Here is a 14,159-nt window from a genome sequence, read left to right as displayed (position 1 = left end):
TTCGCCCCTGAGAGAAAAAAAGCTCTTTGAAGCTGCATGGAGGGTTCTGCATGGCCCAGGAGCAAAGAGGTGCAAACTGAAGGAGGGTTGTGGGAGCCTAAATAGAGGGAGTGATGAAAGGAACCAATAAAGGAACCAGGAGAGAAAAAGGGAATGCTGCAGGTGTGTTACTATAGAATATTCAAGATGCTAAAGATATGGAGGGAAGTGAGGGAGCGCTGCGGAGATCTAAGTAAAACCAGCCCTGCGGAGGTTTCAGTGGGTAGTGTTGCAGAGGAATAAATGGATAGAATGTTGGTGGAGTTTGAAGGGAGGTAATTGCTACAGCAACTTTAAGGGAAAACAATCACTCCAAGACCCTGGAGCAAGAAATGGATGACAGTGTATCTTCGAGGCAGACAGGGGCCTAGAGGACTGTTGGAAGTGGAGCCTTGCAGTCAACAACAGTCACAGCATGCTCGATTGCACCTTGGGTAATTGAGCTATTTTACTCCTGTGCCGATTTCTGCTTCTCATTGGAGCAGTTCCTCTGCTTGCACTTTGTATAATATACCAGTGGGCCATTTTGTCTACTCACGGATCATGATTGAGTATGTGATAAAGCTTCACTTAAGAAGTCACATATAAATGTAACATATTAAATGATGGACACCTTGGCAGCTATGTGAAGTAGAACGATACAATGACAAGAAACTATAATGGGCTTTTTGTTTTAAACTGGCCCGATCATAAAGGGGGCATGGGTTTGACATCTAAATGTGCACATTTAAGCTGACAAGTCTAGAGAATTGTACTTTTTTTCTATATCCTAAATCAGTATGCAAATACTAGATAATGATGGTGAGAGACAGCGGTGCAACTTTTCTAAAGTTATCCTCATATTGATAGGGGAAGGTAAGGTAGCAACTTTTTCACTTTTCGTAGCGTGAAAAAGGAAGAGGAGACTACTGCATTGGCATGATTGGTGAAACTTAGTTTGTTGTCAAACAACACTCCTAGGTTTCTGACCTTTGAAACTGGGGTGGGTGGATTACCCATTTCAGGTGGCCACCAGATTGGGGACCAAGATGGTTTTAGGTCTCCAAACACCATTACCTCGGTCTTATCGGTGTTTAGTTTTAGACAATTACTGTCCATCCAGTGACTGATGACTCTCATGCCCGTCTGAAAGTTGGCTGCCACTTCGATCCCATTTTTATGCACTGCTAGCACCAACTGAGTGTCACTCCCATTCCATGGGTTTTAATGACCCTCGCCAAGTCCGACACATAGATGTTAAAAAGTGTCGGACTTAGCGAGGATCCCTGGGGGACTCCGCAAGGCAGCACAAACGTGGGTGAATAGAAGTTCCCCATCTTGACCGACTGTTCTCTGTTAGACAGGAAAGAAGCCAGGAGCTCCGCAGCTTTGCCCTGTATGCCCATAGCTGTGACACGGTCGATCAGGATGTTATGATCGACCGTGTCAAAGGCCGCTGAGAGATCCAGCAAGATCAGAACAGCCATACCACCCTGGTCCATGATCTGTCTGATCTCTTCAGAAGCCTTGATGAGCGCCGTCTCCGTTCCATGTCCTCTCCTAAACCCAAACTGAGTGTTATCTAACAGGTTGTTATAATCAATGTAGCTAGCCAGCTGTTTGTTTATAACTTTTTCAAGTATTTTAGATGGAAAAGGAAGGGCTGCTATAGGGCGATAACTTTTTAATTCCAAGGTGTTAAGGGTGGGTTTCTTTAGAAGTGGCTTTATTATAGCAGTTTTCCATCTTTGAGGATATATTCCTGATTCACAGACGGTACTGCAGATGTTCTCCAGGATTGGAGCTACCACATCAGATGTTAATTTAATGATGGTCGGTGGGCAAGGATCCAGAGGGGAACCCGACATTGTTGTTTTAATGAGATCTTTTATTTCTGACAGTGATGGAGGGAGAAATTCATTCAGAGAGGAGGATGTGAGTTGTGAGTTCTTAAGGCTATCTGCTGGTTCCTCTGTCATGATGTTATTGAATTTGTCGAAGATTTCTGTGACCTTGGTCCTGAAAAAGTCAGCCATTTGATCACAGAAATCTTGGGTAGTCTCAGTAGTATTGGCTGCTGGTATAGTTGTTAGTGTTGCCACTACCTGATATAGTTGCTTACTGGAGTTCTGGGCTTTTTCTATCTGTTCACAAAAATATTTGCTTTTTCCAGTCTTAACATCTTCCTATAGCCTGATAGCACTTGTTTGTATCTTTCTTTATCGTTGTTGTCGTACTTAACTCGCCAGCACCTTTCTAGATTGCGGCATTTCTGTCTTTCCAATCTTAACAGTTCGGAGAACCAAGGCGCTGATGGTGTTGCACGATTTGGGCGCACTCTCTTTAGAGGCGCTACTAGATTAAAGGTGTCTGTGAGCCATTGGTTATAGTTATTTGCTGCTAGTTGAGGGTCTGACACTTTGGATGGTTTATTATTATCTAGTTTCTCGGATAGTGTATTCGTATCTAAGTTTTTCCAGTCCCTGCAAGACCTATGTTGCTTTTTTGTCGAGTGTTGATTTTTGTATTTTTTAACACGGGCATAGAAGACCACCACTGCATGATCTGACCATACAATAGGAATAACAGTAGGGGGGGTAATGGCCGGATTGTTCGTGAATAAGCCGTCAAGAACATGACCTGCTTTGTGCGTAGGTGAGGTAACTAGCTGATTTAAGCCAACGGCCTTGAAATCCTCAATAAGACTCAGTGTATCTTTATCTGTTGTGTTTTCTAAATGAAAAGTAAAATCTCCAAGTATTGTAAAATCGGAGGCTTCTGGCACTGTTTCTAATAAAGTACTAATAGATTGGAGAAAAGGCGCTCGGGCCGCTGGGGGACGATAGAGCAGAACTCCATTGAACATTTGGATGGGAGATAAAGTGATAGAAAAAGATAGTGTTTCTGCAGAAATGTTCTCTGAAGTTCCACTTTTTACTGCTAGATCTAGCCATAGAATTATGGCAAGACCGCCCCCTTTTTTCCCTGCCGGTCTATCTTGTCTGACGATATAGTAGCCCTCAGGGACGGCTGTCACAAGATCGGGGTCGGAAGCCAAGTCGGCCCATGTCTCTGTTATAAACAGAATGTCCAGTTTGTGTGTTGATATTAATTCAGCCACATCTTCTCTATGTTTACACATAGATCTAGCGTTCACCAGTCCGCATTTAATGCGTGTGGCCTCATTACAAGATGCCCCTGGGATAAGTGATATCCGAGTAAGGGAGCGAGTGAATTTAAAATTGCAGTTTGGGCAAGCTATATGAGTCACGTTGGAACACTCTTCTAAGTTGAAGTGTGGGCATTCGTGCCGGAGCATGGTGTTTTTAATATCTAACAGATCGGAGGAAGAGTATTTCAGTAACTTACTAGGATGGCGTGGTAGCCGGCCAGGGGATTGGGCGCTGGGCGCGGGTCCAGCGCGGACTGGCGCAGACTGGCACCCCTTTGGCGCGGCTTTGGCGCGGAGATGGCGCTCCCGCTGCGCTCGTCCGCTGCGCTTTCGTGAAGCCATTTTTAAGGTCTAAGCCCCGCCCCCAGCTATGACGCTAATTCTGGTCGGGGAGCCGGCCCTGAGGCACAGTGAAGCTCTACCCTGCCCTCCACACAAACGGCACGGAGCCGCGGTGGAACGGGGCTAGGGGTGCAGAAAGCCACAACAATGCTAGTTGGCTAAAATTGATTTTAAAACACAATTATTAAGTCAATTGTAATATTTATAAAAACGAAGCTAATTTGCATATACAAAGTCCGATATCCAGCATATTTTAACTGGGCTTTCTTCAGCATGCAGAGGAGGATCCCCTCGCAATCTGCATGGACTCACCAACACAACACACAAGGAGCTGCCACCACCTGAATGAAAAAGTTGAGAACATTATAAAGAGCTGCTTTACTGAAAATACGACGGAAACAGCAGTTGAGCAGTGGGAGGAATTCACAAAGAAACTAGTAAAACCACAAATCTGGGTTAACCCCAACAAAAGAATTGCAAAAAAGAAAGAAGAAGGAGAGGACTCATATATGAATCTTCCATACACAATAACCAAGTTAAAAAGAGCTCGGAACAGAATAAGGAGACAAATTAGCACCACAGCTATTAATTACGAAATGTTGAACACTCTAAAAGCATTAAATCAACACCTGAAAAAGCTAATATGGAATGAGAAATACGAAGCTAAACAGGAAATGTGGTCTAAATTATTTCATGCAAGCAAACAAGCAAATGCAAGAGAATTTTGGAAAATTATAAATAAATTAGAACGGCCGAACAAATTGGAAGTCTCATCAACTCTAACTGAGCAAGAGTGGGTTACCTATCTTGGAAAGCATCTAAACAGTAATGGAGCTATAAAAAAATTTACAAATATACAGCATAGCTCAAAAAAAGACCCTGTCGAAATGCAAGAACACATTGTAATCTCAAAAGAACAACTAATAAAACTAATAAGGAAGCAGAAAGGTGGGGCACCCGGCCCCAATGGGATACTGTTTGCCCTTTTTAAAGAAAACTCTGACTTTTGGTTGATTTACTTGGAAAGGGTATTTAAAGAAGTTATTGAGACAGGTAACATCCCGGAGTCCTGGCGAGGATCTTTAATCTCCCCCATATTCAAGAAAGGTAATTGGGCCCTTGCGGAGAACTATAGACTCATCACCCTACAAGACACGGATGCTAAACTATTTGCTGGAATTTTACTGATTAAATTAAATGAATGGGCATCAGAAAATAAGATCTTGCTATTCCGTCAAACTGGTTTTATTAAGGGGCTTGGAACAATGACAAACATCATGGCACTATCACTAATAATTGAAAAGTCACTTAGACTAAAACAGCCCCTGTATCTATGCTTTGTAGATTTTAAATCTGCTTTTGATTGTGTGCAAAGGAACTTATTGTGGAAAAAGCTTTTTGAAAAAACATTCCAAATGAACTATTGAAACTGATTCAATTACTACACAGTAAAACTTGGGTAAGAGTAAGAATGGGGGACGGCCGATCACTAACAAAGGAGATTCCAGCAATAGACGGGCTAAAGCAGGGATGTGTGTTGGCCCCTCTCCTCTTTAATTTATTCCTTGGAGATCTATCAGGGAACCTGGATGAGCTCAACGCACATCCTCCGAAACTAGGGGACAAACATATCTCTAACTTAATGTATGCAGATGACGCCATCCTTTTAAGTTATACTAAAATCGGTCTTCAACGCCTAATTAACAGAATAGCTTTGTATGCTCAAGAAAATGGAATGATAATAAATGAAACCAAAACAAAAATCATGGTGGTCACTAGGAACATAAAACTGACACAAAAAAACAAATGGTATATGGAAAACACCCAACTGGAACAAATAGAAGTATACAAGTATTTGGGTGTACTATTTGACCAAAAAGGAAATTTTTATTCACACAAAATTGGATATACAAAGAAAAGCTAATTCACTTACTGCAGCATTTAAGATAGCACAGAAATCGCTCGGAAATCTGACCCATCAACCGCTTTTGAAAATTATAGGGGCTAAATTGCTCCCAACATTAACATATGGTAGCGAAGCATTAATGGGGATGGATGCGGAAACGATAAACAAGGTTCTTTCTAAAACGTATAAAACTCTTTTCTATCTCCCAAATAACGCTTCACCGGCACAAATTAGACTGGAGTTCGGTTTAAACAATCAAGAATTTGCAAGAAAAGGCCAATTTATTAAAACTTGGTATAGGATTAAAAATGACCATGATAATCATCTATCCCAATTACTTTGGCAAGAAATAAATAAGAACACGAAATCCGTTGCATGGAAATATCTCAATGAGGCAATAGAAGAGTTTGCACTAATGCCAATCTGGATAAATACGATAAGCAATGGATCATTTAAAAAAATAGTAAATCGAACAACAAATCACCTATCACTAGTAAAGGACAAAGATACGTTGTCAAAAAGAAAGCATTCGTGGTCAGTAATAAATGGATACGAAAAAAAGAAAGTACAAGAATATCTGGAGACACCCTGGTCTGAAAAAAGCAAACAACGTCTCATAAGAGCAAGATTTGGAATACTACCAGGCCTTAGTCATGCCCCGCCGTGGAAAAAGACCAACAGCAACACATGGTGTAGACTATGTAACGGTGGAGAAGAGAATATTGTCCACCTTCTATGTATCTGCCCTGGTCTCCGAAATGAAAGATGTGCACTACTGAAACCTCACTTTAATATGCGTGGAACAAGGACATGTAGGCAGGCTTTAAAAACCTGTCTTCATTCAAATGATATAGTCATGAACGCTGCCTTTGTAAAGTTCCTAAAGATAGCATCTACAAAACTGGGAGAATGATTTAGAAAAATTGTTTTTAAAATGATTCTTACAGAAATCTTTTTAGGATACAATTGTTTTTTTACTGTATTTTAAAAACTATGTTTTTGTATTGGAAATATTGTAAGATTTTAAATAATCAAACAATAAAGAATTTAACAGTAACAGTAACAGTTCTTTTAATGTTTCAAGCTTTCAAGCTTTATTACAAATCACAAAAAGATGTTAATATTTCACTTCTGTTCTTGGATTTTCGTCACAATAAAAAACACTGAACATAATCTTCACAAAAGTTATTTACAAAAGTTTAGGCTATTGACATTACAAATTAAATACATTATTTAAGTATTAATTATTTAAAAAAATTAAAAGCCATTGTTATTTGTAATATCAATACATCTAAGTCACGTAAATACAAAACATGTTGCATTACAAATGCTATAGGTGTCACATTTGCGAAAGTTATAACTATTGGCATTGTAAATGACAAAGCTATTAACTTAGCTATTTTAAAAAACAACACATAAATAAAAAAAAGTCATTTATAAGACCAATAGTTCAAACTTTCCTAATGCGAGACCTATTGCACTTCCAATGCTTGTTTATTTTTACTTTTAACATTTTGTAGTTCAACCTTTTTCGTCTGTTGTTTACTTTTAACCCCTTCCATGCTGGTGACGAACCCCAGCCGTCACGCTCCACGGTGCTCGTGTGCTGATGACGGCTGGGGTTCGTCACGGCCCCGCCCTGTTTGTTCAGCGGCAGCACACGGGGGGAATTGCAGCCGCACGGAAGGGGTTAATAGTTTGATTTTGAACATGTTTTAATGTTCACTAAATGATATTATGTATTACAACATGTTGCTCGTGTTAACCATTTACTTTCCATGTCTGGTGATTTCCTATGTATTTCATGGTAGGAAATGTGGTTTATTACCTCGCCATTATGTGCTAAGGAAACTGGTAGCGTTCAGAGTCCGAGTATGAGAGAGACTATATTCAACTTTAATATTTTTGTGTAAAAACGTAGGAACACTTTCAGATTTTGATGTTCACATAGACACCATGCCACACATTATCAATGCCAACACCTTCGTTCAGTATATGAGTCCAATAACTGGCATGAATATGCTCTTGATATTATGTGACAGACGTTAGTTATAGAGTATTAGCATTATTTTTTTGTCTGACCATGAACATCTCTAAACAAAGTGCATTCACTCACTGTTTTGAGGTGTGAAGGGTATTAAAATTGTAGTTATTTAATATGGGATTGTAGTGTAAAGTATGTGGTCAGGCAGGGCGACAGGATTAAATGGTGTTAGATATGGTTTGGTGTATATGACCTTTACTTTAATGACTCTAGTAGTTAACATAGTACACTTATAATAGTTTTAAACATTGCGCTTACCTTCTATTTTGCTGTGCATTGTGTTGTTGTTCATCCACCAGTGCCAGTTAGAGTCCCAGGGTTTGGAGTTGCATGGACATGTTGATTGAGTAGGTTTAGTGGTTATTATGGGCGGGTTTGGTTATTTATGCTGTTTTTTTGGGAACAAGGGTGTGGAGGAGGAACTGCCATGTTTCCATTCACTAAAGTTACACTGTAGATACGGAGGATTAGCTAGTGACTTTCTGTCACTGTCTCTGCCATGTCCAGGGTATACCACCATAAACTGAGTAAGGGAAATGGGCAGAGGCAGCAGATGAATGAAGGACTTTCATCTGTTACACCTCCATATTCTGAATAAGATGGATGGACTTCCAAGGTGGCAGATGGGGAGATATTTTTTGACTCTACATCCGCATTCACCAAACCCTAATACAGGCCCCTATACTCCTCGAACCTATCTATTCTTCCCACAACTATTAGCAGAAACTCAAATAACCCCCACTAATGATCAGGCCTTAACTCCTACTAAAAGGAGCGGCCCGTGAAGGTAAGAGCGGTGGGACAGGATGGTGGGGGACTCAACAGACGACGGTGAAGGAAATTAATTATTTAATTTTCCCTCATCTATCGAGTCCCCCCACCCTGCCCCATCCCTTTTACCCGCCGCTCCTGCCTACTAATTAAATTTTACGCAATGCAGGCTGCAAAATGTAACCTTTCTAGATGCTGTAGTACTTTAAACTGTTACTTGAAGTAGCAGAGGTCAGGAACAATACCTTTCCAAAGCATCCTGCAGCAGCTGAAATCATCACTATAGTCAGCCGTGCACTAGTCTTTGCTGTTGCAGGGTTCTTTATCTCAAGCTGTTGCTTTAGGTCCCTCGATTCAGACACAAATGTTTATTTAGCGGGCTGCAGAACATTAGCCCATGATTGAAGGTCCCTTGAGTCCAGGGAGCTGGTCGGGGAACCTAAAGCAGTCCTGGCAATTTGTAGGACCAGCCCATGGGAGGGGTTGGGGGGGGTGGTGGTGGTGCAAGTGTCAAGCACTGCTGCTTTTGTTACTGGGGACCGATATTGCAGCACCACAGCAAAACTGGCCCCCACCCTTCCAGCCTCCCAGGATAATGCTCACTACGGACAGTCCTTGCTTGAGTCAAACACAAATAATGGCTTTCACAGAGGGCAGCACCTTAAACTGTTACTAAATACCCCATAGTCTTCCACCACTGTCCTCTCAATCTCAGGATACAGAATTATGAACAGAGAAGATGCTCTTGAAGGTCTTCTTTAGTTGAAGCAGCCCTGAAAAATGCCACCTCTCAGCTATTAGATCAATGCAAATTAGTGTTTATTCCCACATTACCAAGTTGATACTTATTGACATGCCTTATGAAACTCTATGATCCTAGACAAAAAGATGCTTGAGATATGCCAGCCAGCAACGTGTGAATATTATTGACAGGAAGCACTGCATTTAGCTGCTGCGTCATGGTCGAATAGGAGATTTCGGGCTATGGCGCACAGCGCTGCACCGTGTGCAAGGTCACCATGTCTGCCACTTAAGCTGCCCCTGTGGGCCATAAGCAGGAGCACCCTTCCAGTACAACCAGAATCACTCTGATTCACACTGTGACTGCTTTCGGGGAAGGGGGCACCCCACAAGGAGAATTAAACTATATTCCTGCCCCGAGGGTGCCTTGTGCTTAGATGTCTGTTTCTGTGCACTACTGGAGCCTGTGCAGAGAAATGTTCGCCCCTGAGAGAAAAAAAGCTCTTTGAAGCTGCATGGAGGGTTCTGCATGGCCCAGGAGCAAAGAGGTGCAAACTGAAGGAGGGTTGTGGGAGCCTAAATAGAGGGAGTGATGAAAGGAACCAATAAAGGAACCAGGAGAGAAAAAGGGAATGCTGCAGGTGTGTTACTATAGAATATTCAAGATGCTAAAGATATGGAGGGAAGTGAGGGAGCGCTGCGGAGATCTAAGTAAAACCAGCCCTGCGGAGGTTTCAGTGGGTAGTGTTGCAGAGGAATAAATGGATAGAATGTTGGTGGAGTTTGAAGGGAGGTAATTGCTACAGCAACTTTAAGGGAAAACAATCACTCCAAGACCCTGGAGCAAGAAATGGATGACAGTGTATCTTCGAGGCAGACAGGGGCCTAGAGGGCTGTTGGAAGTGGAGCCTTGCAGTCAACAACAGTCACAGCATGCTCGATTGCACCTTGGGTAATTGAGCTATTTTACTCCTGTGCCGATTTCTGCTTCTCATTGGAGCAGTTCCTCTGCTTGCACTTTGTATAATATACCAGTGGGCCATTTTGTCTACTCACGGATCATGATTGAGTATGTGATAAAGCTTCACTTAAGAAGTCACATATAAATGTAACATATTAAATGATGGACACCTTGGCAGCTATGTGAAGTAGAACGATACAATGACAAGAAACTATAATGGGCTTTTTGTTTTAAACTGGCCCGATCATAAAGGGGGCATGGGTTTGACATCTAAATGTGCACATTTAAGCTGACAAGTCTAGAGAATTGTACTTTTTTTCTATATCCTAAATCAGTATGCAAATACTAGATAATGATGGTGAGAGACAGCGGTGCAACTTTTCTAAAGTTATCCTCATATTGATAGGAACCACCGACCACTTGTAGTTAGATATTACCTAGCTGTAACAGATGAATAGTATATCTAAAGCAGCGGTTTAGAAGTTGTGTTGATGTGGGTGGAGTTAGTGTACTTTTACAAGCTGAGGGAAATTTTAATGCAAGGGAAAGAAACCACAGAAATGAGGAATGAATGCAAGGTGAAAGTGAACTGTAGAAATGGTGCAGAAAGCAAGTAATAAATGGGCATATTTACATGTCCCTATCGCCAAAGTAACAACACTTTTCCCGAAGTTCTTGTGGTGATAAGGGCTTCGGCTTATTCACAAGGCAGCGTTAACCCACTTAACGAGGCTTAATGCCGCCTTCTGAATAAGGCACTCTTTCATGCTACATTTATTGTGAAAGGGGTGGGCAATGGTTGTTGCCGTGGGTGTTCCACGGCAATACCCATTGATTTAGATGCTGCCCCATATTTACAAGGGTGGCGTAAATATGGGGGCAGCGCCAAAATTAAGACCAGGGAAAACATGGTGTTGACCTGGCGAAACGAGGAGAAATGCTTTATCTTTCCTCATTGTTGGTGTTTTATTGTGTGCTGCATTGGGCAGCACACAAATGCAGCACACATAGAAACAGCAAAACACTATTGATTGTGTATGTGCAGGAAGGTGTCCCTTCCTGCACACAAACAATTATTAAAACATGACGAGTTGCAACTTCTATGTGTGCTGCATTTTGCAACACACATAGAAGTTACAAAACGCCATTACTGGTTGTTTATGTGCAGGAAGGCACACCTTCCTGCACATGAACAATCTTTCCCTGCAATTCAGGCACCCTTGCACAATGGTGCAAGAGTGCCTGCGTTGGCACTAGGCAGCTACATTTAGCACCAGCGCTAAGGGAAATGTCGGGATGACCCGTATTCTTGTACATCCCTGCATTTAGAAACTGGCGGAGCACGGCGTTAGCATTCTTGGAGTAACGCCGTGCTCCAACAGATTCCAAGTAAATATACCCCAAAGTGCGATGAGAAAGTAGGACAAGAAGATGAAAGTTGGGAGGACGTGAGAGAGAGAGACCGACAGGGAGAGAGATCATGTGTGTTTGTGTGTGTGCATGCATGTGTATGTATGGAGTTGATGAGGCAGAGAGGAGGGGACTAAGGCCAGATCACAGTGAGGGTGTGGCTTAAACATACATTTGCATACTCACTTCTAATCTAGTCTAATGATATTTTTTTGTTTTGTATGTTCTAAATTAATATGCCGAAACTGGATTTTAATTGCGATAACAAACAAATGTCCAAAAACAGAAATTCTCCTTCGGCACCCTGCTATACAGAGGAACTTAGAATACATAAACAGCTTTGTAGAAATAGGGAGAGGCATTGGAGGAAAAATTATGATGAGGAAAGTAAAGATAAGTACAAGAAGCTGCTAACTCAGTACAAACTTCTGATCCTGGAAGCCAAAAAGAAATATTACAGGGAGCAAATTGAGAACTGTAGTAATTCCAATAAAAAGCTCTTTGATATAACGAAACAACTTGCAGGAGCAACTCCTGATCTGAACCCCCCAGCCTCACAAAAGTTCTGTGACTCAATAGCCTCCTACTTCTTTACTAAAGTAAATGATATTTTCTCTTCATTTACATCATCTGATAATCAAAAAAGTAACGATATAATGAGGCCACATACCGACAAAACATTCTCGCAGTTTGCGGAAATCTCGGAAATTCAAACCCAGGATATCATTAAATCCATTAAGTCCGGCTCAGCACTGGACCCCTGTCCTTTGAAAACCTTACGCCCATTAATGGATATCCTGATCCCGGCTATAACCCAGATTTGCAATCTAATGTTCCGAACTGGAATTTTTCCCATCCCTCTAAAAAAAACTTTACTGAAGCCAAAAATCGGGCCTAGATAAAGCGGAGTTAAAAAACTACAGGCCCATAGCTAACCTTCCTTTCTTAGCCAAAGTGGCAGAAAAAGCCATGAACACTCAACTTGCGGAGTTCATCGAGCAAAACCAGCTGCTCGATGAAACTCAATTTGGATTCCGTAAGTTTCATGGTACAGAAACAGCGCTTATTAAGGCAGCGGATGACATCCGACTGATTCGAGATCAAGGGGGATCAGCACTATTGGTGCTTCTAGACCTGTCGGCCGCGTTCGACACGGTCGACCATAAGATCTTGGTCGATCGTGTCGAGGGGATGGGCGTAAGTGGCCTAGCCAAGAATCTACTGACATCATTTCTGGCGGACAGATCTCAGGCAGTCGCCTTGGGACAATTCGAGTCAACAGAGTTGTCCTTGCCATGTGGGGTACCCCAAGGTTCATCCCTGAGTCCGACACTCTTTAATATCTATGTGTCGGATCTCGCTAAAACCATCAAAGCGCATGGGATGAACCTTACCTCATATGCTGACGACACCCAGTTGATTCTGACGGTCAGAGATGATGGGGAAGCAGTAGCAGAGAGTTTTAAGGCAGGAATGCTGGCTATCGGTCGATGGATGTCCGGAAGCCGCTTAAAGCTGAATTCGGAAAAAACCGAAGTGGTAACTTTTGGTCACCTTAGCCCTAGCTGGTTTCCGGCATGGTGGCCACCATCTTTTGGAGCCTTGCCTAAACCTACTACGAAGGTGAGAAACCTAGGTGTCACCTTCGATGATAACTTGAATTTTGTGGCTCATGCCAACCAGACGACCTCGGTGGCTTTTTACAAGCTACGCCTGGTAAAAAAGATCCTGCCATTTCTCCCTGAATCTGTAGGCAGAACCCTGATAAGTGCCCTTGTCTTGTCGGCACTAGACTACTGCAATGGCTTGTTTGCCAATGCCCAAATCAGAGTCATAAAAGAAATGCAGCTAGTACAGAACGCTGCGGCCAGGCTACTCTCAGGTGTCCCTAGATTTAAACCAATAACTAACACCTTGAGAGATCTTCACTGGCTGCCTGTAAAGAACCGAATAAAGTTTAAAACCTTGTGCATTGTATATAAAGCCTTACACCAACAAGCCCCACAATTTCTGAGAGATCACCTCATGCCATATCAACCTTCCCGGCCACTTCGGTCCGCGAAGATGAACGATCTGGTAGTGCCACGTACTAGATTAGTTAACTGGGGAGATAGACGCTTTTTGGTGGCTGCCCCGAAATTGTGGAACACACTTCCGCAATCCATCAGATCTAGCCCAAATCTGCTGTCATTCAGGAAACAGCTGAAAACATGGTTGTTTAACCTCTAGAGTCTAGAAGCCAAAGTGAGGAGAGTCTGCAGATTACAGCGCCGAGACGCCTGCGGGCATTTGTTCGCGCTATATTAAATGTCAAAAAATAAATAAATAAATAAATAGTCACTGCAAATGTGCAAGTGCATTTCCTTATATTGTGAAAGAAGTCACCCCATATTAAAAAGTATTACAACGCACTTTTACACAGAAACTAGCATCCCTATGCAACTATTACAGCTTTTTGGCTTTTTGTCATTATTCTTTTCTGGTGTAAAGGGTTCCACGAGTAAAGCAGTTACATTTATCGCAGACTAACACAAACTTGTCAGGCCATGCTGAATTGACTGCCCTGCTCATACTACTGCTTCTTATAATGGCATGCGAAAAATACAAGAGTGGAGAGAGCCTGTGAAACAATGTGAGTGAGAGGAGAGAACAACGCAAAAGCCAATGGCCTAAATAAGCTGACCCAAAACCCGTTCTCTCCGTACTACAACGTATATGTATACACTATATAATGATGTCTGTACCACGATGTAAAATGCAAATGATTATGGCAAGAGATATGAACATGTGTACT

This window comes from Lissotriton helveticus, chromosome 4_1 (genome assembly GCF_964261635.1).
Source record: "Lissotriton helveticus chromosome 4_1, aLisHel1.1, whole genome shotgun sequence".
Taxonomy (NCBI): domain Eukaryota; kingdom Metazoa; phylum Chordata; class Amphibia; order Caudata; family Salamandridae; genus Lissotriton; species Lissotriton helveticus.
Note: the sequence above shows the minus strand (reverse complement) of the source record.